The sequence below is a fragment of the Corvus hawaiiensis genome, chromosome 7, assembly GCF_020740725.1.
Source record: "Corvus hawaiiensis isolate bCorHaw1 chromosome 7, bCorHaw1.pri.cur, whole genome shotgun sequence".
Taxonomy (NCBI): domain Eukaryota; kingdom Metazoa; phylum Chordata; class Aves; order Passeriformes; family Corvidae; genus Corvus; species Corvus hawaiiensis.
This window is the reverse complement of record NC_063219.1, coordinates 19,366,289-19,392,392: the sequence shown is the minus strand read 5'-3', so window position 1 is coordinate 19,392,392 and position 26,104 is coordinate 19,366,289. Positions and strand designations below refer to the sequence as shown.

The 26,104-nt window shown below is 40.0% G+C and overlaps 2 long non-coding RNA genes across 11 annotated transcripts in view; one reads left to right on the top strand and one right to left on the bottom strand.

Annotated features, from left to right (window-relative positions):
* LOC125328868 overlaps positions 1 to 13,622 on the top strand; it is a 20,293-nt gene extending 6,671 nt beyond the window's left edge. For 4 of the 9 annotated variants that reach the window (XR_007204915.1, XR_007204917.1, XR_007204922.1 and 1 more), the window contains 5 exons: positions 2,357 to 5,294; positions 8,216 to 10,167; positions 10,974 to 11,078; positions 11,852 to 11,944; positions 12,523 to 13,548. This is a non-coding gene — a long non-coding RNA (uncharacterized LOC125328868). Of the gene's footprint in view, positions 1 to 2,356; positions 5,295 to 8,215; positions 10,168 to 10,973; positions 11,079 to 11,851; positions 11,945 to 12,522 lie in introns of all 9 variants that reach the window. The other 5 variants (XR_007204916.1, XR_007204920.1, XR_007204923.1 and 2 more) reach the window with 5 other exon arrangements.
* LOC125328869 lies at positions 5,288 to 26,104 on the bottom strand. 2 transcript variants are annotated; one of them, XR_007204926.1, is made up of 3 exons: positions 25,557 to 26,104; positions 13,535 to 13,739; positions 5,288 to 6,547 (listed from the first exon to the last, which is right to left on the bottom strand). It is a non-coding gene; the product is annotated as an uncharacterized LOC125328869 (long non-coding RNA). The 2 variants fall into 2 exon arrangements; XR_007204925.1 differs by lacking the exon at positions 5,288 to 6,547 and adding an exon at positions 11,072 to 11,492.

Genomic DNA, 26,104 nt, shown 5'->3' with positions numbered 1-26,104 from the left:
TCTTCCTCACAGAACAGAAGTGCCATCTGTTACTAGTCCTAACATGCATGCATTTGATTTCCATTCAGTAATAACTATCACAGGAAAAAGATTACCAAGTGATCTAAAGCACTATCAGCATTAGCAAATCTTCCCATCCAGTGTTTTGTTTGCGCCTCCAAAGATCTTGCAGATGAAATGGATATGGGCAAGTGTCTTAATTGCCTAGAATTATTCTGTTCTCTGGTAGAGGACCATATGGTCAAGGTGTGGACCATGACCAGACTTAGGATATTTAGGTGCTTAGGTCAGAAAGAGATGTAGGAAAATCAAACAAGAGGACCGATATTTAGATTCTCCAATCTGAATTCCCTACAGTATTTGTTACTTGGTGTTGTAATACATCATCATCATAACACCAAATCAAATCACAGCATGTTGTGTGAGGCTAGACAGTATTAAAGTATAAGCCTGTTTTAAAGCAATCTGTAAAAATGTTTCTTAGGCTTCAGTCAAATTTGTCACATTCACAAGTAAAAATCCCAACACCACCAAACACCTTCCAGTCCAGCAAACTCAGTTTAAGATTGTGCTAGTTTTGACTGGGGTAGATTTTCTGGGTTAATTTTCTTCATAGCAGCTAGCATGGGGATTTGTGTTGATAATTCAGAGATGTTTTAATTATTGCTGAGCAGTGCTCACACAGAGTCAAGGCCTTTTCTGCTCCTCACACCATTCCACCAGTGAGGAGGCTGGGGGTGCACAAAAACTTAAGAGGACAGCAGCTGGGGCAGTTGACCCCAAATGACCAAAGGGATATTCCCTGCCATATGGCATCATGCTCTGTGTATAAACTAGAGAAGGAAGTTGGCTGGGGACTGTGGCTCAAGGACTGACTGGGCATTGGTTTGGTGGTGGTGAGCAATTGTTTCTCATTGGCATCACTTTTTCTTGGGTATCATTTCTCTTTTTTTGGTATTATTATGGATCCCTCAGCTATGCCGAGTTCTGCCTGATGTCTTACAGTTGAAAGAAATGGGGTGCAGCAGCAGATGTCTGCGAATGAAAGGTGCCTAGAGTGTGGTGTTTGCAAAGCAGGGTAACAATTAAACAGTTGGTGCAGTGGGATTTCTCTGTCAGAGCCCTTCAGGTGTTTCAGTGCCCTTTCCTCTTCTGTCTATACCCAATTGTTTTAGCAGTCTCTCATTTCTTCAACTTCACATCTTTTCCCCCTTTGCTCTTGCTGTCTGTACGCCTTGTTACTTAAAATATTTCTATGACCAGGAATTGGCCACCTTGTCAGATGCCAGCTTTCTTCCCAAAGGCTAGGGAATGACCTCAAACATGGGAGACACGTAGCCAATGCTGTTTTAATGTAAATAAACTTGTAAAATGGTTCAAGAGGAAAAAGCCAAGAAAATGACTAGCAAGTAAGCTTGTGCTTTAGACTAGCTTAATTTGCTTAAGTCAAATCTGAAGCTGATCTGTCTGGCAAACCTACTGATGTCTACATTGTCAAAATACGTGAGACAACATTTCATTTCTCCAAATTTCCATTAATTTCATTGCCTTATTTTCTTTCTTTTCCTCCTACACCAGGATGACATTTTTGAAGTACACTTTTAAGAGCATAATTTGATCAAATGATCCAAGGGAACTCCCTATAGATATCCATGATTTAATGCTATATTTGTTCTAAAGGTTAGCATGCCTGACAATGGCAATTGGTTTAACCCCGGTTAATTTTTAGGGAATTAATATAGTGTGGTTTTTTCTGAGAAGAACTGTATCTTGCTTACACAGCTCAATCAGAAATGTATCAAACAAAGGCAAGGCCCAGCGATGTGTGGTGGTGAGCATTCTGAGCATTCCAACCTCAACCAGAGCAGGTCTTTGTCACCTTGCTGAAGTCAGTCACTGCATGTGTCCTCGTGCAAGACATTTGTAGGTGACTTCCAGATGACCTTGAGGATACTGGGCAAGAATTCACTGGTTGGCTGATTTATGTTTCAGTATAGTAGATATTCTATGCTCTGAAAACAAGTAGGGTCAGCATTTGAATCTGGATTTGTCTTCCCTTTCTCTTCTCCATTTGGAATTTTACTTTCTTTTATCAGATTAATATTTTCATCCTAGTCCAGGTTCACATCCATGTAGGCTTTGGGCTCCTCTGCTCTGTACCCATTTGTCACTCTTTTTAGAGGGAAGAAGGAAACTCCTGGTATGGGTGCAGAGCTTAGAAGAGATCTGTGCCGAATAAGAGCAAGAGCACAGCTGCACAAGACTCAGCATACTTCTCACAGACAAAATGCAGTGAAGGAAAAGATGACACTTTAAGCTAAATGAGAGATCATTATACAACGCTCTTTCCATTCAGCTCATTCTAGGAGGAATATATACATGTGGCAGCAGCACTCAGGACATGAAGAGCTACTTTGAAAGTTGGTGCATTTCCCAGTGTTTGAGATGAAGATGGAAAGTAGAGAGTGGGAAAATTGGCTGTCCCTGCAGAGGTGCCCCCCAGCCACAGCAACGTTTGTGCAGCCATCGTGCTTTTCTATCCTTAACGAGAAAGCAGCCTGGACTGGTTCAGAGCAAATGCAGTTTGTAGGAAGCCTTTCAGATGGATGTTCTTCCCTGAGGAGGGAGTTTTCCAGGGGCCTGGCAGAGCCAGCTGGCAGCATGAACAGCTCAAGCTACAGCAAGGAGACTGAAGCAGAACTACACAAACTTTTCCATATTCCCTTCTACTGTGCTGAATTGGGAAGGCATGCAAGGCAAACCTGAAAATCTATGTGTGGCTGCTGGGCCGCACATAGAGCTGTACATACATAGAGCAGTAAATGGGAGCTCGTGCAGGGTTCGTGCTGTACTGGGAGAGCTAACTGGGCTGTGAAAGTAAGCTTTACCTTTAAACAGACCAAGGTAAATGACAGCTGAGGATGTTACACAGGCAGTTGGGTTCTTTACACTCGGCCTCATGTTCTCAGAAGGTTTTGCTCACTGCACTGCCCTGGGAAATACAGCAGTAAAAGCCTGTGACCAGAGGGAAAGTGGTAAGCCAGTGGTAGCACTAGATTAAAACAGCAGCACGCAAACACACTGACCTCTTCCTGAGTGGTAACCTCGAGTGAGAGCTAATTCACCGGATTGATTTTATTCAGCTTGTCCATGAGAAAATAGAGCACAGCAGCATTGACTGCAACTGGCCAAAAGTGCTTGTGAGCTTCAGTGATCTTTATAGTGATTGTTTCAGCTTCCAGGTCCTTAAAGATGTTGGCAATGTTATGATGTGCTATTGCACTCAAAGCCTTCTGTTTGGCAAAAATGTACTGGCAAAAGGCACAGAATATAAATGAATCTAAGAATTTATTGTTAGTCCAATTAATGTTTTAAACAGTCTAATAGTCAAAATTACTTAATGAATACAGGAAGACCTCATTAAAAATAGAGTTAAAATTGCTACACTAAAAATTCCCTCTTCTCTGGTGTTGTGCTTACTCTTCCAGTTCTCCTTTGGGTCTTAAGACTGGTATTCCTCAAAAGGAATGGGGGAGTATTATGATTAGTGTGATACTTATGGAGAGGAGTGTCTTCCTTCTCAGCCTGGTGTCTCCTTGGATTTAGTTTTATATGTTTTCTTAACACTATCATCTAACTATGATTAAATGGCTGATTTGTGTCAAATGTGTCTGCACTCTTCCCCGTGACTGCCCCTAGAGTTGTAGGCAGTTTAGTTCACAATGAATAATCATTTATTATTACCCTAAATTAGAGTTAAACAAATCTAGTCAAGAGTGCCTCAGAGCTGGACAACTGCTGTCACAGCTAAACCAAGTTAAAATCTATCTAGGCCCAGAAAAACCCAGACCACTGCCAAGTCCGTACACTGTCATGTCAATACAAACCTTGTTGGTTTTTACTAATAATGGCAAAATCACATTTATCGGGCTATAAAGTCACTTTGAATAGCCTGTGAAATACAGAGCAAGGATTTGCAAACCCTGCTGAGACTGCAGCATCATGAATGAGCAGCAGATCTTGGAAACATTCACACTTTGCTACCTTCTCTTAAATTAGAGTAATTCGAAGTCTGATTGACTTGTATTTCTTCATTGCCTTCAGGAGGCCAGCTAACAAAAAGTATTTGATTTTCATCACCAATATAATTCGCCCAATCAGCAGGAATACTGTGATTATTAAACTGAGAGCTATAGTTTGTAGTGCTAAGTTAAAAATTCTTGTAGCTGCAGGAGACCATAGTGTTACCTGATAAAGGTATAGGATAATTAAGAAACGTGCTTGAATCTAAGATATCTCAGACATACACACACACAGACAAGCACTGTCAGGCAGGTGTTACATGAGGTAGTTCACAATAATTTCTGAAACTGGGTCTGTACACAAACACAACTAGATCTCATATATATGATTAAAGATAGATTAGAAACAGAATGAGAGATATCATAGTCACATCTGTTTAACTTACAAGCTAAGTAATCATCTGAAGACTGGAAACTAATATCTTCACATCTCTATTAAATATTTCAATGCTATTTGTCGGCATTCTTCTGAAAAGACTCACTGAATATTCCATTTTCTTTGGCAGACTGTGTTGACAGATGCACATCTTTAATAACAGAAACACTTGTTATACATTTCCAAAATTATCTGATCAGCTTTGTACAAACAAGAACTTTTCCATCAACTTGATACATGACTATGTATTTTACATATATGCAGTTTTCACCATGTACAATATTCAAGATGTTTTAAAATATCTCCCGTACAATTGTACATAAATGTTACATTTATTTTTAAAATGTGATTTTTCCATGGCAAAAAAAATACCCTGTTGATCCATCTTTTCTTTTATGCTTTATAAGAACTCAGTTTCAACTGTACTTGTAAATATATGTATATTTTAATGTTACAAGTATAGATATTAATATCTAGGTGATCTGTTAAATGTGATTACTCTCAAGGAGAGGACATACAGACCTTGTCATCTGGAGATGAGAGAGACACAACCTACAAGGGATCCTCTGCCAGTATTTCACCACCCTCATGGTAAATAATTTTTCCTAATCCCTGATCAGAGTTTCTCTTGGTCTGATTTCTGCAGGTTGCCTCTTTCCTGTCCTTGTGCACATCTAAGAAAAACCTGTCTTTGTTTTCTTTGTAGCCTCTTGTGAAGTATTTCCAGGTAGCAGTAGGTCTCCCTGCCCTCTTGGCCTTTTCAAGGCTGAAGAACCACAGTGCCCTCGGCCTCTCCTCACAGGTTTCCTGCTATAGCCTCCACTGGAGTAGTGCCAGTAGGTTAATGTCTTTCTTGTACTGTAGGAGATGCAGTAATTAAATTAAAATTTTTCATTTATAACATCTGTTTTTTGTTCATACACTTACTGATGGTGTAACACCCTTTATGTCTTCTACAGCTGTACCTTCTTTTTGGGTTTTGTCCTGTTTGGTTTAGTTGGATGTACTTCTACTGCAGCTTTCCGTTGTGTTCCTCTGAAGTCCAAATTTCTCCTTGCACTGCCAGTTCTTTGGTTACCTTACTTGCCACTAACTAGACAACCCATGTTTCAGCATGTTATAGGCTTTCCAGGTGACACCCCCCCCCCCCCCCTCCTTTTAATTTTTCTTCTCTTTTCTATTTTCAAAATCTTCTTCTGCTTCCTGGATACATTTGGAAGAAGCTGGAACCCAAGGGTATAGTCCCCTCTGAAGAGCTAGTTAACACACTACCCTTGGACCAACAAAGTTTAGGACAGACAGTACCTAGAGGAGAGGATCCAGGGTTTTAAAATGACGAGAGTAGGAAAGCTCTTCTGAGTTTGACTCTGTAAAATTTCTGGCAGCACTTGGCTCTGTCGTGCTGCTGTATGGCGTGTTTCTGAGTTTCATCTGCAAGTCACTGAGAACAGAGGATACTCAGGACTTAGCAGAAATTATTCTCCCTTTTGAAGGATCAAGCTCTTGAGGAACCCCCACTGTTAGGAATATGACCTCTTCAGGTACTTAAAATTACTTAATTAGCATTTTAAACATTAGAAAGAACAAGATCATTCTAGCAAAGGTAATAGAGCTGTAATTGCAGGTGTTACAGAATTTAGTACAAAAGATGGGTGTTTCCAATATTTGTTTTAAAGTCTTTTAAAAGGCTATATAAAGAAGGGAAGCAAGCAAGCTATCAGGTAGTGGGTTTTTCCCCTCTATGTTTTTGTGAACTAAGATTAAAGGGAACACCTAACAAGCATCTTGTTATTAAATTTGCCCGTGACAAATAGTGCAGCTGCATGTAGTGTGCAAGAACATCTGTAGAATCATGACACATGCAGAATTCCCCCACACTGAGAGCGTGACACTATACTGAAAACAATTGAGTTGTAGAAGCAATATAAATACATTTTATATAATCTTTCTCCACCTTCTCCTCCCCCTTATCTTTTGAATCATGTTAACTACAGGATTCTGTCATTTCTCCACAGGATCAGTAAAAAAAGTATAAAAGTGACTAAGCATTTCAGAATTATCCTCTTCTCTCATTAGCAGCATTTCTTATCTGAAGAAACAAAAAAGAAAGAATAACCAGTGGCAGAAATGCACTAGACAGACACCAAAGCTTACTCCAAATGGAACTTGACATGGTTTGCAGACGCAATTTAACTCTTGAGAAATCAAAGAGTGATTTTCTGTGTCAGCATCTTGTGTGGTTGTTCAGTTCAAAGTGAGCAGTCGGATTGCTGCCAGTCTTTACTTCACCCATGTAAATGACAGCACAAAGTACTGTGATATGTGATATCACAAAGTGCTATGGAAAAATATGTCTAAAATCTATCGATTTCTAAAGTAAGGGGAATCTCCTTGCCTGGGATTTTGTGAGTTCCCACAGTTTACCGTTCAAATGCAGCTATGGTAGAACTTGGTAGATGACCCTTCAGGCTCCACATGGTCATAAAGAAGGACTGTGCCTTTTTCAAAATCCTTGAAGGCTTTTCCCAAAAATTATTTTAATAAAATATTTGCTTCTTTCTTCTAATGTTCTGTTGTTTGCCCTCTGAAATAGTTTCTCTGCAATCTTTAGATTTTAAAAGTAAGACATTTTGTAATTGCAATGCAAACACTGATTTTTGTAATGTCTGAGGTTGTCTAAAGACTATGTGATGATAATACCATGACAAGGCAAACACATGCATGTTATGAACACCTGGATCATCATCTGTAGATACAAAAATGCTGCTAGCAAGGATTTTCTTGCTATTTTCTAAGTCCATGAGAGACTTTACTCTCTCACAGAAGAGGTAGCAGGGAATGTAAACAACCAAGCCACCTGCAACCTTGAAAAGTCTTGTTTATGGTATAGTAGAAAAATATTTTGACAATGGATGTTTTAGGATTTTAGCCAATCACCCCCAAGGGGTGGCTGGTCCTTTGTCCAATTAGACTACGAAGAAAAAAGTCTATGAAAGAATTTGTAAAATAATTAAATAAATCAATCTTGCTGCACAATTCCTGTCTGCTGGATCTTCTCTCCTCCTCCTCCCTATGGCTGCGGGACATGGTGATATACCCTAGGGCCCAGGCCTGCAGTAATAATCATCAACTTGTTTCTTTGAAACATCTTACTTTCAGTCATGTTATCAGCACAGGCCTGATAACCATGTGAAGCTCCAAGTTAATTTCCAGATTTTTTATGCAAACTGCAAGGCAAGCATGAAGCTACAAGAGCCAGCCATCTTGATCGTAATTTTCAACTCCTTGCCCATAAAATTCTGCAACCCAACTGCAAAAACACTATGCTTATGACATATTCCTGTAAGGATTTTATTGATAGCGTACATTTTTAGTTAACTTGCTGATACTCTTTGGTCAAGTCCTTTGAACTCTTGCTTCATGCACCACCTGAAAAAACCTTGTTTTCCTATTTCAGAGAAACATACTGTCCATAAATGAGAATGGTTTGAAAGCACTCTGGTGACTGGAAAGTATGCAAATACAACTCATATCACCTGATGACATATGCTTACTAGTAATGGTATATTTATCTCTTACTTAAATTAGATATGATTCATCATTTAATAATACAATGATTTTTAACATCCACTTCCTGGTTTGCATGTCCAGTAACTGCTTGCACAAGGTACTGTGCACAAGGTCATGTGCATCAGCATAGCAGAAAGGAACAGCATACATCCTGCAGAGCTGGAAAATGCTTTTATTAACTTTTCAGTGTCTGCAACTTTCTCATGGAGAGGGGCACATCCGGTGGCCAGATGTAACTGCAATCAGCTGTGGCCACTCCAAGCTAGAAATGAGTGTCTGAGCATCATGCTCACTAATCCTTCCACTGCAGTGCCTGTGTTCTGGCTGGTCTCTTGGGTAAGTGCCTCAACAGCTCCTTGTAGTCCTGGGCTGTAGTTAATATAAACAGTGGCACAATTTTTAACAAGTTAGCACTATAAGGAGTTGTGGAACAATGTACCAGGGAAAGCTACATTTATATGATATGTAAAATGGAGCACTAGAATTCCCCTCTTGCAGATGTTACTTTAAATAAATGAAAGAGTTTTGTGGTGATTTTAAAAGTTTTATTTTATTTTCCTCATGATGAAGATGCAGTGATTCATGGAGGGAAAACACATACACATAGATATATTCACTGTGGATAAGTGAATTGAGAAATAAAGATTATGAAATAAATACTGTTCTTTTGGTTTAGACCCAGAGGAGTGAAATTCAGCATCAAAATTATAAATGTTATAGCCGATCTAATTCTTTTAGTTGTTTTTCTTTGCTTGCATTTTTGCTGCCATGTCTTGTTGTTTACAGCTTCTCAGCCAGAAGAATATCCCGAAGCAAATTACTGTCAGAAGCCAAAAAAAGTATCCATAATTCATCCTAAAGTGCTGTCAACTTAATTTTAAAGTAATTTTTCTGCTTTATGAGTCCAGGCTGAAATGGTAAGTTTGCAAATCCATAAATCAAACGACAGGAAATAAAGGAAATGTATACCTTTGTTTAAAATATTCTGTTTTCCTAAAACTTCATTGTAAGCATAGTTTTTATTAATTAGAACTTCAATTACTAGAAAGAGAAGAAAGAAACAAAACTGTGAACTGTATTCTGTACAACTGTACACATCTGTGTTGTGACTCCAGAGCCATCTCCTGGGCTATAGAGAAGTTTTTCTAGATTTATAATAGCAGAAAATAATTTAGATTGTGTATTCCTCTGAACACAATGAGGAGCACGTGTGTGTTTGTGAATTAGGCTAAGCCTGTTGAGGCCTAGGCCTGTAAAAGGCACACTGTCCTGTGAGGTCTCCTGCATTTGCAAGTTCTGTTCTGGGGCCCTGTGCAGGTGTGCAGACACTCACAAAACGTCCTCAGTTTCCAAATGGTTCCAAACTGACCTCACACATCTCGAGTAACAGTGAAGCTGATTCAAGTTCTTTACCTGTAAGAGACACATTAGAGAGCAGGTGTGAAAGCCTTCTGTGGAAAATCCTTCACTGAAAATCTGCTGAAACCTGTGTCCCTGAGTGCAAGAACAGCAGTCTGGCAGCGAGTGTGAGCATGGTCTTGTTTGTGCTCTTCTGCACACTGGGGGAAATTGTGCAGAATTCCTGGTCCCAGGACTCAGTTTATCACCACAGAAGGAGCAGAGCCTCAGTGTGTGTTCCAGCTCAGAACTGCCACCAGCAGCTACTGAATAGCAGCCATGTTCTGAATCTCAGCACACCATGAAAATCCTCCTTTAATCAAATACTCCCGGGGGAGCGAGAAATTCAAGATGCACTTCCAGCCTGGGAAGTGCATCCACACCACTAGGTCAATACTTGGCATAAAGAGCTTTTTGCTTGTTGATGTGGTGTGGGGGCTGGGGGACAGGACAAGCAAAACCAACAGGCAGCACATGAGGTAACATGAGGGCAGCAAGAAAGAAGAAAAGGTACTACAGAACTGAGTGGGGCACTGTGGTGGCTGGGTTAGAAAGCATTTTGCTTCTCAGCTTGAACTGTTTAATTAGGGAATTTCACAGTAATTTTGACTAAGCTTAACGAGTAACAAATTCAGTGCTCTGGCTCACTAAATTCTTTCTTGCAGTCTAAATAAGGTGCAAAGCTCAGAGCTGAAGGAATTCAGTGCCTTAACAGCACTTTCTCTCCAGCCTGCACTGTAGGTAAGTGCTGTCCTATGGCAACCTTTTTGGGGTCAAGTGATTTAGAGAGCTTAGATGAGGCTGGGGTTCAGGATCCCTATATTCAGACACAATCCTGATAGCAGAGGCTGTGAGGAGATGTTTTCTGACATTCACTAGAGGGGCAGGGGAGGGAAGGGAGGACTCAGCTCTAGGAGAGATAGTAGGTACAGCTAAACTAGAAGGAGGGGAAGGGCTCAGGAATATAATGAGGAGGTGGGGGAAATGACACTGGAATAAAAGGGTGAGTATATGAGATACACACTCATCCCGGCCTTCCTCTGTTCAAAGCACTCCCTCCAAGGGTGGGTACAAGACTTGAATAGAGGGGATGGATGTCAAAATATTTCATAAGGAATATAGTGCAATAAATCAGAGAAAAAGGGCAGAATGGAGGTAAGGAGCAAATGGTAGGAGAATTATTTTAGTTCTAAGTGAATGATTATGTCTCCTGAGTGATTACACATCAGGATGGTGGTGTGTTGGGGAAGATTGTTCAGCTAGATAGGAAGGAGTACTCAAATTACAATCATTGAACTGTAGTAAATGCAAGGGTGCAAATAAGATAAGAAAAATAGACAAGTAAAAATCCAGCTGGAGTCAACGTGTCTGGGGCACTGCAACCCTTGGGAGTTAATGTAACTATCATACAGGTGTAAGAAGAGTTTTCAGAGGAAGCTACTTTGAATACTTGTAGAACATAATCAGAGAGAGAGCTGACTATTAAAAATACTCTGAATGTAACTTGCAAGTACTGAGTTAAGTACAAGATCAGTAATTTCTTACAGGTTTGTGCCAGAACAGGACCACCAGCAAGAAATACCTACAGTATGACATGCACCTATAGAGTCATCCCAGTATGGGGCTGGTGAAGGACAAGAGATACAATGCCAGTATGTGGTATCCCATTCATTATACTGTGATTAATTGAAAGTCGGAAAGGGCTTGAGCAGAGTTGTTATGGTTGCTGGGGCATTAACACCTTGGGCAGCATCAGGCATTCAGAAGAAAGAGAGTTGCCGTGTTTCCTTCATAGCTCCACGTCAGTTTTTACTCACACTAGCACTTGTCCCTTTTTGATTCAAATAGATAATTTACACATTTGAAACAGATGTTGACTTTTATCCAGTTGTTCCCCAGTCCTGAGGTTTGATCTTATGCCAGTGATGACTGTAAATATAAGACCAGGGACTTTTTATGTGGCCGTAGTATTGCCAGGCACTGCTGTCACTTTTCTATTTAGCAATTGTTGTAGTATCCATCCACTCACTGACCAGATCAAGACCTTTTGTTCCTGGAATAGGGACCTGGAATAATAAAGGTTAAGTTTTAAATTTCTACTTACAGAAGCTAGTATGTCCCAGAATTCACTCACTTGTTTTTTTTGTAAAAAAATGCAGCAGCACTGGGGAAAAATTTATTTGTCCTTACTTCACCCAAAAGTCAAGGGATAAAAAAAGATGAGGATTCCTGCACTGAATCCAACAGTCCTTATTTAGTGTCCAAGAGGTTACTGGGAACTTAGTACTGGGGAATTTCTGAACTCATCTTTGCTCCATGTAGAGCAAGGTCAGGAATTACTATGCAAACCATTGCCAGTTATTCTTTCAGATGTTTAAAATTTCAGTTATATTGCTTTATTTATATACTTGTATTTTATTTCCAGGTCTGTTGTGAGAACACGGAGCTGCATGTCACAGCACGTCTTTTCCGTGGGTTAAGGGAGACTGTCCTAACACTCCCAGCTTCTGCTGCCCAGGTACCTTCTGCTGAAGCAATCCTTTGGTACCATGGAGGGTTAGTCACACAGTGCTGGTCGATTATGTGCCACCTGTTATGTGCACAAGTATATGAGAATATAGCAAGGAAAAGAGAATAACAAAGCTTTAGGGGTTTTCTGTCCCTAACAGTCAGTGTAGTAAGTTGGAACAAACTGCAAAAACCCCGAGTTATTTTCCTCAGTAGTTCGGTGTTCAGGGAGACCCAGAGCATAGGGACAGTTGCTGCCCTTCCCCAGATGCCATTCCCCCCTTCCCCAGACTGGCTTTCTGGCCAAAGTTAATGATTCATAAGATTCTGCACTGATTTCACTGTGAGCTTACACATTTGCATAAGTAAAAGCTTCTGCAGCTTCTGTAGAGAGATTCTTAGTGAAATTGCAGCACAAAACATTGATATTATGTAATTATGGTAGTTCATCTTAACTTAAATGAAATTGTTACTTTAAACTTGCTCTAAGTGGCTCACAATGGAACTTTTGTATGACACACCTACAAAACAAATGAGTTAATCACAATATGTGTCATTTTTAATTTTTCTCTTTCATTTTTCTTTCAGTCATTCTCTCTTTGTAATTAGCATGAAGACTACCCTTCAGTCAAAACTAGCCACCTGGAAAGTTTCAGCTTGTAATATGCAGCTTTTTTTGTGAATTATGAATGTGCAAAAAGAGACCTTTCTCCTTACACCCACTTCCTTGTATAATTCAAATATGAATGAATTTTATTCAGGCTTGCCAAAAAATCATATTTCAGCTGATAACAAGCATGAAAAATTTCAGATGAAAGGGATTTTTTTTAAAAGAAATAGAATATTCTGAGCATGGGAGAACAGCAGGTTAAGACAGAAGTCTCAGTGCAGCCTTAACTGTAACAATTGCTATCAAGCAAATACTATATCCAAGCACTAAATCTTGCTTTGTGCTGCCCTGGTGCACGGTAGCAGGGACAGAGTAGAATAATAAAAGCTGGTCCCCTTATGCAAACAGCAGGGCACAGCACTTGACAGAGTACAAGAAGGTGAGCCTGCCTGCTGTCCTGGCTTGCTAACCACATTCCTAGGGTCTGTGGGTCAGTTGTCAGCTCTAGCTCCAGTCAGATAGCAAAATGTACTTCAAGCACGAACAAAGGGAATGTTTTGGCCCTTTCCAGAAGAACATTGCCTCCAAATATACTGTTCTATTAAATAAAGTATTTGAAGGAATTCGTGTAAGCCACATGATGGTTCAACAGGTCAAAAAGGGAATGGAATCAGTGCCAGGCTTTTTTCTGATTAACTGTGTATTTAAAAATATATATATCTGTGAAGAAGGTATTATCTCCACAAAGCAGAATAAAATTTGGGCTCATGCCAGTACCACTTTGAAAATAAACTATAACAGTGAGGAAAAGTTACCATCTGGAACATTTCTGCATCATATTTTTTCTTGTTCCTAATAAAGCTTTGGTGATAAGTCCAGCTCTCCTTTTCTACCCAGAAAACAGGATTAAAACTCCCATTCATTTACTATGGGTTTATTAAAAAAATACACATTACAGTGGCTAAACAGTAGTGAATGCTAAAGTATTACCTTGTAGGTTCACAGATCCACATCAATTAGAGGATCAACTGAGAGGATTTGCAAGTGGCAAGCTTGGACATAAAAAATCCCCTTCCAGTCTGACGTAAGTTGACTGTTGCAAGTTGAGCTTGGCAGCAAGTGACCAAAATTGAGTTGTCAGCATCCTCCTGCATAGTGGAAGAAGTTGTTGCTTTCTCTGCAGATGCAAGAGTTTCTATGGGAAAACAGAACATAATCATGATGCTGAATGTTTCTGTGGATTGGTAATGTCTCTAATACATAGATCACTTGTGCAAATTCAGTCCCAGCTGGATGGGAAATTATTGAAAATGGTTGTTGTTTGATTGATATAAAATGAGTTGTCAGCTTGATTCAATGCCTTCAAGGCAGATGTCCACAGCATTATTGGCACCTGTCAGAAGCAAAGGATTCCTTGGTGCAGAGTAACAACTACTCATGCAACCACCCAAAACAGTCCTTGTGTGCCAGGGCTCAGAGAAGAAGGCAGAAAAAAATAATCCTTACTTCTGGCCAGGGTCTTTTATGCCATAAAGTCAATAAGAGATTTGACATGACACAAGCTTTTCCCTGGGATCCTGGCTAGACACTATCAGCTCTTCTGCTGTTTGGTCAACACTTTCCCTAAGAATTAGAAGAAAACTCACACATTTGGTTACTTACTATTATTGTCATGGTAAAGGTGTATTTATAAAGACCAGTTAATAAAGAAATTTTTACATGTTTGCTTATAAAAAATGCTGTGAATAATTTTATTTTCCTTGAGAAATTGTCCTTACAAAATACAACTACAGAAATAAGAGAATGTCTTCTCAGCAAAAACTAAGACAAAGAAACAGCCAGTACAGCAGTGTCAGTATTACACTGCTTGCTAATAGTAAACAGTGACCTACTGTTTACCACAGAGCAGATTAAAACGGATTTTTTCCTGTACATCACTAGTTGTCATATGGTTATTACTGCCTTTGACCAAGTGTGGTACAGCTAACAACAGGAATGAATTCTATTTCCCATTACCAATCTGTCGAGCTGGCCGCCTTCTTCATGGGGCTAGTGCTTTGGGAGGTACTAGCTGAAGGACTTTCCATTAAAACTCATTTTACTGTCTTCATCTAGCACATGGCTCAACTTTCCTTCTTTCCTTTCATCTCTGTTTCCTCCTTTAGATTATTTTTCATTATGCCTCCCCCCCAGCATACCCACACTTTGCCTTTCATCTCTCTACGTATGCTATTCCAGCACTTGTCAGGCCCAGCAGGAGGCACATGGGAGAACCAAACAATATGATATGTTAGGTGGAAGAAAATATTGGAACAATCATTTATTGTCACACTTTAAAGAGGTCTTCTATGTTATTTATTTTATTATTCTGTATTAGGTACATGGTTTAGTTTTACAGGCATTATTAATCACTAAAATACATTACACTTTCAGCCAGGATGTTAACGTTCTAAATGCATTCATCTTGCTTCTTCAAACAGAAACAATGGGCCTTCTGCACTGCCCTCCCTCCCCTTTAGTCAATAAATCCTTTCTATTGATTCAGAAAATAAGTCTTAAACCCTGTTTTATATTCTAAGTTCCACTAGCCACACTCAGCCATATAATTTTGCTTAATAACAAATGGATCTTCTATTTTTGCTGTTTATTATGTGTTTGGTTATCAAACTCAACTTGAAAGTATTGGGTAGAAGAGGACAAAACCTATAATGGCAGTAGCCACCGCAAGAGATTTCCTAAATGAATGTTGCAATAAAATAAAGTTATCTATAAAAAGTGTACAAGTGTGTGTGTATAAAAAGCAGTCTCATCAGTAGATAAATGATAAATGAAAAATCCATCAGTGAGTATGGATTCCCTTGAGCCAGACTGGATCAACAGACAATATGGATTTTTGAAAATTCATGGCTTTGCCATTATTTATTCTCTCCTGAAATACCTATTGCAAATCTCAGACAGATAATTAGAGAATTATCATATTGCTTAACTAAGTAGTGCAAATTATATTAGATTCTATGTATCCCAACCCTGGGCAGAATCATTAGTGTTGTTTAATTGTTACAAATATAGTCATCAGATTTTAATAAATTGCCTTCATTGTCAATATCCACAATTGACTACTTCTCTTAATGCTCGTGGATAGGTTAGTTACCAGGTAATCTTACAGTTAATATATACCAGAATGAAGCAAAAATGTAAGAAAATGCAAAGGTCAAAACCATGTTTCTATTATGAAAAAAATGAATGATAATGACATAATTTTTTCAGCTCATCAGGTTCTTTGCTAAGTGCCTCTGTTATTGCCAGATCAGTAGTGTATAACAAAGAAGTGCTTTCTGTAGGCTGCTTCATTAGCCTGCCCTGTAGGACCTCACCTCAGACCTTTCACTAATCTGTTGGCCAGCTCAATAGCCTTGTTAGTTCTATTCACTTCTTCCTGGCAGCGGATTTTCTCAGCTGTAGCTCTCTCAAAGGCAGTGGTTAAGGCAGCCAGGATTGTGTCTAGTTCCTTCAAATAAAAACAGTAACAAACAACTTTGGACATTGTAAGAACACATAAAAATATTTCTGCTATCCCATTTTATATTGCTGAAAGTTAAATTACACAGTGCAAGTAAGGTGTAAACATTAACTGCACTCAGAATTTTGCTTAGGTCATGGTCCAAAGGTGGATTCAGGAAAACCTGGGGAAAATGGGACCGGTGTTCTCATTTCACCCAGTTGTTCAGAACAGCCTTCAAAATGAAATTACAGACGTGATCTTATATCAGTGAAAAAGGAATGTCCCCTTCTCCCTGAGGATTCTGAAATGAAATATATTTATTATTACAGCCGTATATCCTCTCTAGGAGATCCAAAACTTGAAAAGACAGCTGTTTGGAAACTAAAGAAAACAGAAGGGTTTAAAGATGATAGATAAAATACTTGAAAACGCACAAGTCGGTGTCCTTTGCTGACTGTCAGTCAGATTACGCTTCCCAGTGCACAAACTGTTCTGAAAACAGCCTGAAATCCCCAGCCACCTTAGATTTGGGAGCAAGCAGCTCAGTGTCTGGTACATCAAAGCATTTAAGCACACAAACAGTCCCACTAGGTCAAAGCCTTGGTTATTCCCTGAGGGAGGAGTGGAAGATAATTCAGCATGGATGACTGAGCACGAAGACAAGGCAAGAACGACGTGCAACTCCTGAGACTCACGGCCGGAGCACCCAAATGACTCTGAGTGCAGAGGATGAACTGGCTGGGGAGCTGATAAAGGAAAGGTCAGAAGGGTGCTGCACAGCGAGGCACTCCAGAACTGGTGTCACTGGGTGCACATGAACAGAGCTACTGGCTGGAGCTGAGGCCATCCGGGTAGCCAGAGAAACAATTCCCTCCAGCAGCGAATTTGTATTCCCTTCAGCTTGGCAAATGTGTATCCATGCAGCTCTACTGAACTCTCTAGTATTCCCCAGGAAAGTCAGAGCTGAGCATGGCTCCTGGGAGAGGGCTGTACTTTATCCCAACTGTGCTCCTGACAAGCTCTGTGCACCTTGGGGAAGGCAAAGGGCTGCCCCTGGGAATCTCTTTAGAGAAATGCTGAATGGGTGCCTCAAGTCTTCCTGCCTTGAGGACACCATGAGGTGGAACCTGTGTGTATTACAGGACATTAAAAAGATAGCTGTTTTATTGGGAAGGTTTGGAGAAATTTGGAGTAAATTACAGCGCAAGCATTTCTAAATGGGGCCCAAAGATACCCTTTAAAGAAGGGCCCAGCAGTTTTGCAGCACCCATGCTGAGCAGCCTGAAGGGGCTCAGGATTGGGCAGAGTGGGGCCAGGTTACCTCCTGCTGCCGTGTGCCCCCACGCGAGGAGGGCGCGGGCAATGCCTGTCTTAGAAACGTGTCCTGTTGGCCAGGCTGAGGCACACTGACTGAATCCTGCCTCTCCTTCCTGCACAGGGAAGAGCCAGGCACCCAGAACTCGCCATGCATGAAGAAAAGAACCTGCTGTGGTTCCAAGGCACATGATGTGGCTGCAGAGGCAGGGGATGTGATCCCATCATTTACCTGAAACTTAAAAATGTTAGTGAGTGATAAATTATACTGACAAATACCTTTGCCTGTATTACAATGAATCATGTAGGAAATACCTCTGACAGAGGAAGGTATTACAAATAATTGAATTAGAGAGGCTTCTAAAATGTCCAAAAAAGTATTTTTTAATACATCTAGTGGTCCTGACTCTAAAGTTCATGTCTTTGAGCCTATCAGGATTCCAGCTTTTCCCAAGATTTCTGTCTTCCACTGCAGTGCACTCCTACAAAGCTTGTTGCTTGATGTGTATATACATTGCCTAAACAGAAATGAAGGATGCCAAATGGGTAGCAATAGGTCTGTCTGCAGGTGAGATCAAGGACCAGCACTTAGTCACTGAAGCTAAGGGGATGCAGAGAGAAAAATGTGGAAAAGCTACCGGCTGTTCTGAGCATGGATGTTGCAATGCTCATGGTGGGGAGCAGAACGTACTTGAAGCTTTTTTTTAGAGGTCGTTCAGGACTTAGGAAGGATTTTTTACTGCAGTTTTGGCTCTACTGAGCCAGGCTGAAACACACTGTGTGCTTCTCTGCCCTTGGACCATTTAGTGTTTGGCAAACCTTTCTCTTAAAAAAAAAAAAAATTAAAAGGCGGTATTGGAAGCAAAAATTCAAGTGGAAGACAGTGACATAAAAAACCACATTTGTGTATATGTATATATGTGTGTGTGTGTGTATGTATGCATATATTTATGGTTGAACAATAGAAGAACAATTCCAGTTCATGAAGGTCAAACCCAGAACTTGTGAAAGGTGCCAGAGGCAGTGAAAGTTCTGGCAGGAGCCATATGGGGAACTGGAAGTTGCCAGCTCCTCCATGAATTTTTTCAAGGTTTTATCATATGAAACACTGTGTACCAGGAAAAGTATGTAGCAGATCACTGTTGGGTACCACTTCTTCCCTCTCATGCTTTTCTACCTCATTTGCAATACGAGCACCCCTTCTCAGTACCTTTACTCAGCTGGCAAGTAATCTGTGATGTGGAACTGATTTGGGCAAGGACAGAGAGGCCAAACCGCAGGTGAATAGCAGAACTGCACAGAATTACTTCCTATTCAAATGGAAGCCCAGAACAATCAGGCCCTTAATGTGTTACAATTCATTTGACTATCCACATTTTTGACTTTCTGTAAATAATGTGCTAAATGGATAAAAGAATATACCATTTTTCCTTCTTTCCTCTGAGTTACTGATAACAAGACAAGTTCCTTCCCTTACAGTTTGTGCATATAAATGTGATTAATGTAAAAAAAAAAAAGTGCCAAAATCTCTTTATCTTTCTCTCTTTTTTTTAAAGCATTGCCCTTTTCAAAACAAGGGGAAATTCAGTATAGTTTCAGTGCCACAGTGATCAAACAGTGTCACATCACTATGGCAATTGCTGCCCAGGCCAGGAATACAGATCAGCTTTAATTGTGCAACGCCTTATTGCTGGTGCATGTCAATCAGAACCTATGAATTGAGAAAAATTTGCTCTGTTCATTCTGTTAAATGATGTATCCAATTAAACCTGTTAGAATTCATGATCTTCAGTCAAGGTTAAATGAAAGTAGTTACTCCTGTCAGCTAGGTGATTAAATGCTGCCTACATCAGGCACATTTATGTGCAAAATTAAAATTTTGGTATAAAGCATGAATCTTTATGCATGCCAGTTAATTATCTTGCAGTTCCTCCATTTATTAAATGCCCACTGCATTTCTTCTTAATCATCAGCTTCCTTTCAAAACTTATTTCATACACTACATTATACCAAATTTCAATGTTTAAAATGAAATGCTTTCTCAATGAAAACTTCCTCTTTTCAAGGGTTTGGCTGTTGCTATGTTACTAAAGATGGCCATTAACAGTTTTTCAGTCATTATACAGAAGGCCTGTTCGTGTTGTTTTGCTCGATTCTGGGAGAGCGTTACAGGAATCCCTCGAGTTGCTGCTGTGGGGCAGTCGCTCCTCCCCAAAACGGAGTTCTGCTGCACATGAGCCAACTTCAGGCAGCAGTAAGGCTGCCGCGACCGTGCTGCCTCTGCCAGCTCGCACAGGACAGGCAGGGCAGCGCAGCACCAGGGGCTGTGCCCCGCCGGGCTCCCGCTGTCTGCAGCGCCGGGGCCAGCAAGGCTCTGCAGTGGGGCCAGCAAGTCCAGGCTGCACCTGCAGGTACCACAAACACCACAGCCTCCAGGCGGGGCACCACTGGTGCCCTGTGCCAAGGGCTCAGGGGGTTGGTCCCTTCCCCTGCCAGCCTTCAGAGCTGTCTCAGAATTCCCTTTGGCTTGGCAATCTAATGCGTCCTGTCTGCCCCAGGCAGCTCCCATATTGCAATATCATATTTTAATTAGAAGAAAAATTATGTGTTGCATGCTTGAATTAAATTAAATTGCATATTTATATTTATAAGACACAGTATTGGCAGGATTTAAATGCTATATGAATTGAAGAACCAGAATACAGGTGTATTACAGTGATTTGTAGCTGAAACATTTGCTAGAAATGCACACAAAGCAGAGCAGTACCAAATGCTAATTTAATACCCTAAGACAACACTCTGTGCTCTTGCAAGCACAATTTCCCATATTCCATGTGAGCATTTATCCCCTTTCATTATGAAAAGGTATTAAGAACCTTTGTTACAAACAAGCAACATTAAAAATATGTCATACCACTTCACAACTACTAATGAATAATATCATTTAAAACAGACTGGGAAATAAACTAGTATAACACATTCTACTCTACTAGTACTATAAATATTTGCAAGGTTGTTATTAAAGTTAAATGCACACAGTAATTTTCTACTTGTAGGTTTTACAGGTATAATTTTGAATCATACAATATTTTTTAAAACACATCACAAGGATGGAAACCAACAAAAAGACTGACTGGCAGTGATTCCTTGTGATCAATAGCTGACGTCTCCATCTATCTTTGAGGGCCCACATAAATTATATAGTGGCAGTGTGAACCTTCAAGAGGAGTGATGTGATTAACTTGTTCAGGGTCACAATGGGGAGCACTGATCATAAGGATTTTACACCTGTGGCATTGCCGTTCTGTGGCCACATTTGCAGGATACACTCTGCAGGTGTCAGCGGCTGCCCTGAGGTGCTGCCAGAGGGAAGGAGGGCTTTGGACACGTCAGCCTCAGCTTCATATTCCTGAGGGGCAGCTCATTTTCTCTTCACTGAGATTCAAAGCTGAAAACTCTGTTTCACAGCAGGTGAAGGTATGAATGTCACACACAGATCCGTGCCCGGCCTGAGCACGGAAACCCTGGTGCAATAGCAGCAGTGGCTGCTCCAGCCTGCCCTTCCCAGACCACAATAGCCTCCACTCCAGGCCTTGGAAAGCAGACAAAAAGACCCCTCCTCTGCTGCTCCCCTAGAGCTACAAATAACGGATTTCTCTTTCTTGGCAGCTGCAGAGAAAACCACAGATATTTTTTCTTGTTTTGTTCAGCAAATATAAGCCGTAAGTTAAAGCCCAGTATCTTTAGATACCTCAACAAAAGAGGAAAAAAGGGAATCCGCACTTAAAGAGAATAATTCCTCAGGGGCTCTGACAGGAGGTGGCGATGCGCCAGGGAAGGTGGTTGGAGAATAAGCCTCTTTGCAGGATTCTGGGATGTCTATTGCTGAACTGCTTCAACTCACTTGAACAATCTAGAACTCGTATTTAATTCTTCTTCTTTCTCTACATGTTCTTACTTTCACCCCAGTCCTCCAAAACCAGATATCATAAGCTGTGAACCCCAGGCCCAATGTGCCTTAATGTTACCCCATGAAACAATACTGGCAGGACAATTTATTTCTGCTCAAAACAATTTCCCTGTCCTAAAATTGTGATTGTTAGGTTAGCATCCCATTGAGATGAGAAAAGGAAAGAGCTGCACTTTCAGGTTGTGCCTAAAATGTTAAGGAAGGCAAGCTGCACCGATTTATCCTTGGCATATTGTTTTATACCCATGAGAACAAAAAACTTATTTTTAGTGGCAGATTAAATTGTGCAGAAACAGACTGACACTGAGAAGGCAAACACTGCAGTCCGCTTAAACAGGCTGAGTCTTATATCAAAGGCTGCTTGGCCACGAAAATATAAGTGTGTACACACACAGACTCTTAGTTTATTTGATGTCATAAGCAACTTTATATTTAAAACACATAAAAAGATATAAAAAAATGAAACTGGCATGGAATTATATATTTTTAGTGATAGATTTTCAAAGAATTTGTGATTTAGATTATATTAATTTTCAGGAAACTTGCTTAGAAAGTAATTAAATGTATTTTACCTATTAATTCTCTCTTTTTTGTTGTTTTGCATTGTGCTACTGAAACAAAAATAAAAACTAGGGAATGGAAGAATTTTTTTTTTTACTGAATATTATAAATGAATAGAGCAAGGGATGTTAATGTTTGTCATTTTCCTTATCTGTACACATGAATATGTTATATGCTCATTTCCATTGCAAATGGAACAACAGAATGATCATTGCAAACTGAAATATACTGTACATTTCATTTCTTCATTTCTTTGAAAATACCACTGACAAAAATAATCAATTGCTAGTATTCTTGTTCTAAAGCTCTGCATCTCAATGAAAATTGAAGGAATTAATGGTGTCCATCTGGAATAAAGCATGCAGTGTGTTCTGGAGGGTCATTATTATTCACTGCTGAAACAAAGTCAGCCTATGGAGCCCTGAACCATGACTGGGCAATTGTGCAAGGCACTGTACAAACATGTAGTCTTCCTGTTTCTTGCACACCTCTCCTCCACCTTGCTCACATTTAATGAAAAAAAAGAAGGCAGAGAGGAGATGTGACTCCTTATCACAGCTACATTAGTGAGGAAATACTGAAGAAGGAAAAGAGCTATTTGAGGTAAAGGATAAGCTTGTCACAAGAACAAACCTGAATAGAATGTCAGTGGTATAGTTTGAGTCACAATTAGGAGGTTACTATCCTTCTGAGCAGTGAGGTTCTGGAGTAGCATTCCTGCACAAGCCATGGGGCACAAGAAACCTCCTGAGGGTTAAGAAAAAAATCAGTCTCTGAATTTTTTAGCTTTCTACTACTCTGTGTTTACTTTGCAAAGTATAGTAATGTCTTCTCATTTGGTCCCAGAGATTAAAAAATACAGTGAGAGGTAGTGTGTAGCCCAAAGGACTTTTTTTATCATCATAGACAACACAACTAAAGGAAGAAAGATCTGTAAGTGCAGGCATCAACTCTGAGCTCAAAATGACATTGGAAAATAAGTGAAAAAACCCGCTCAGGAAGGCAGGAGGACTGGTACTTTTCACATAATGATGAGGCTCAGTGGGACAGAAAACAAAAAATATGTAGAATAAATAGGCAGGAATAAAACCATAGGATGAATATAGGACAGGAAGGTAAACTGCATCCTGCTGAATGGAGTGGGACTGACATCCATGTATGCTTGGTCTTACCGCTAATGGGACACTGGGTCACATCCTGAAAACCCTTACTTATGCAAGTAATCCCACTAAAATCAATGGGAACCATGACTGTAATGACTGCTTCCATGTCTCCACTAGGGATTGCAAGGTCAGGTCCATTTTCTGTGCAATATTGGATGAATGCTAGAAAATCAATATCTCTATTGAGACTTCTTCTTTTGGAGTAAAAATAAACCTGGACCATTTTGAGTTCAGATGTTCATTGTTCCTGGGTGTTTTTATAAATTCCTTTTGAAAGCAAAATGGTCAAATCAAAATGGAGTGAAAATGCTCATCTTTTTGGTGTGTTTTACAGCTTGTTGTTATACCTAGCTTTGTAATGCCATAAAGGTTAAAGGCAACTTTGTAGTTTCTTTGTATTTATTCTTTATCAGTTAAAAAGAGACATTTTAGTTTAGCAATTCCCTCTACTCAAATAAGTCAGGGCTGAGGGATAAGTGGGGAGAAAGAGAATGCCAGAGTCTATTATTTTAGGAATTTTGTTATTTTATGGAAAAATTTTTGGTCTTTTTGCCATAGAAAATTCAAAGGAAGAAGTTTTTTTTAGTAAAAAGATTTTGGTGCAGTCATAGAAATATAACTCATTGCTATAAAGCATTGCTTTGGTAGCATGGAAAAAAACCCTACTCAATTCTGCTCACATTACAGGTTATTATCATATTTCAATCACTATGGAGCACCTTCAACCATCATTTTGTTTAAAATGCCTAAACCTAGCTTGGTATATTTGTTCTTAATTTGCTACTAAACTACAATTACACCTACTTGTAATTGTGTCCAAATTGAATTTTCATACTGAAATGTGTTAAATTCCTGTGTTTGATTCCCTTCTACTTCACTTGTGGTGGGTCAAAAGGAAATTATGATTAATCCAAGGCATACAAATGAACTATTTTAAGGATTTGCTAATAGATTTATGTTTTTCTGCAGGCCCTTGAGGGCTTGAATGAAATTTTAAGATGGATTTCATTATGTTGGAGATGTGATCAGCTTCATGTCTGGCATGAAAAGTGGTTTACAAAAGAAGTCATCTCACAGAAAAATACCACTAATTCCTAATACGTTAGAGGTGTAATATCCACCAATTAAGAGACAAACAAATAGGAATTGGTGTGCTTTCTCTCAGACACAGTTCCTTGAAATTTTGAGAAAATATATCCCAAATCCATTCTGCACCTGATGCATTTGGATGACCCAACTCAGATATTTTTCCCAAGAAATTTCATTCAACAACAATTAATGGAAAGATCCATTCTCTTTCAATCCATCTTAATAGGAATTATGGATGATCAAGAAATAAAAATGCTTTGCTGCCCAGGTTTCAGCTAAGGTGATTGTATTTTTTCTGGGACCAATACAAAAATATGGACTTATCCTGGGATTCCAGCTCAGCTGGATTTACTGGCGTACCGGGGAGCAAATCCAAGAATGTGTTCAGTGCTCAGTCCCTTTTACCCACCTCTGCAGGGCTTGTTTCCCACCTGCTGTGTGACACATTAGCCATAACTTCTTCCCCTCTTGCACCACTGCACAAGGGACTGTGGTTTGGCTCTGTACTGCTAACAACATTATTGACAAAGCGATGCTCCTAAAGTATAACAACAAGCTGTTGTAGCACTTATTTATGGAATAACGTGCACTTTTCAGATACTCCATGCTTCTATTGGTTTTGGAGCTGTGTTACTCACACAACATAGTTAACTAGCACTAACAGAGTACAAAAACCAGGTAATTGAAAATCCAGGGGAACAATTGGCACCATTTCAACCTCACACAAGCACAGCACAGTACTACAGTGAGTAGTATCTGTGTGTTCATGGTGTGCCCTGCTTTACTTCGTTATCTGATTTTTATGTTATTATTGCAAATAAAGTTAACCCAAACCCCAAAGCAATGGACAACACTTTACAGTCTGTTTTATAACTAACAGTGCTGCCTACAGGATAAGATTAAAAATATTCCAGGTCTTGGAAAAGTATAAAAATTAGGCATCAAAACAGGTCAGATATTTACATATATCTTTTTGATGTGCTCATGTGATAGGAGAGCAGATTGATAAAGGACAGAAGAAATGCTAAATATGCACCATGACAAACAGTGAAAAATTAAGTATTGTAACTAACATTAATTACACTCTAGTAAGATGAATAGGCTGCTCATCATTAATGAGAATGTACACCTTTGTCTAAGTTTCACATCTACCTGTGATAAATGTGCTAACAGCGATAGAATACATCATAGTAACATTTGAATTAACAGCACACTAATAGATTGACATACAAGTATGAATAAAGCATTTAATCATAAACCTTATACCACACCCAACAGCAAATTTTCTTTTTTGCACATATATCAAGTAAAATGTATAAACATTACAATTTTATTTCAGTTTATGCTGAGATAATCTAATGGTATTACCTGATACTATCCTAATATTTGTAATTCAGACTATTAGATACTTACATAGTAGCTTTTGGGAGACATCCGGGCAGTTTAGTAACACAGTAAGGGGGATTTCTGAAGAGAAAGGGTGGGGCTTGATCTCAGGACAAACTACCCACTGACTCTTGCCCACGTGGCAGGGATGGAATATTCAAACAATCTTCATGATGGGTTGACTCCAATGCTTATTAAAGGAATACTTTAATTCACTCTTAATGAAAACTGAAGCAAGCCCGCTAGCCTACAGTTATCATCTATATCTTCAGTAGCCTTCTCTCCTGTGTTTCCAGTGCCTTTTTCCTGGCGGGGAGGCAGAGGAGGAATTGGGCCAGGCTTAGAGCAGGAACGGCCAACACTGCCTCCCCAGAGCCCAGAGCTGCGGGCAGCTGGGGCCTGCCCGTTTTGGAGGAGCTGGGATGCGCAGATGCCGTGCCGTGCCGTGCCGTGCCTCCGCGGCAGCCCTGAGGGGGCGCTCCCGCAGGTGACAACGCCAGGCCACTGTCCCTGTTCACCCAGGGCCCTCTGAAGGGCTCCCGAGGCACCTGGGCCCTGCAGCACGGCTGTGCTGC